This window comes from Echinops telfairi, unplaced genomic scaffold, assembly GCF_000313985.2.
Source record: "Echinops telfairi isolate 266 unplaced genomic scaffold, ASM31398v2 ScPeMD7_7412;HRSCAF=8450, whole genome shotgun sequence".
NCBI lineage: Eukaryota > Metazoa > Chordata > Mammalia > Afrosoricida > Tenrecidae > Echinops > Echinops telfairi.
Genome location: NW_022111312.1, coordinates 15882266 through 15882702, shown reverse-complemented (window position 1 = coordinate 15882702; position 437 = coordinate 15882266).

Genomic DNA, 437 nt, shown 5'->3' with positions numbered 1-437 from the left:
TTGATTTGATAGGTCTCTTTTTGGTATCCATTGTCTCCTATAGTTTCTTTCCACTTTGAACTTTTTTCAGGTGGAAGGTTTCTCCACCTTGTCAGAAAACTCTCATGGGCTCTTTTGAGTCTTACTATCTCATCCCAGGCTTGTGGAGAAGAAAAAGCTTAGGGTGAGATACAAGTGCTTTCAGTTCATCAGATGATCTCCTCTAAGGGGGCACGGCTTGTTTGCCTGGTGGCAGCTGGTACATGGTCTGGACAGCCCCCTACACTGCTTCCCACCCTGAAACCAGAGTCTGCGCCCCTGGATTCTGCTACTCCCGGGTCTCAGATGCCGGAACTGTCATCTCAGGTGCCCAGGGCTTTCATGTAAATTAAGCACCAGCAAAAGAAGCATGCTCTCTGAGGGGTGGACAGAGACCTGCGGGTCCCAAACCTCTACTA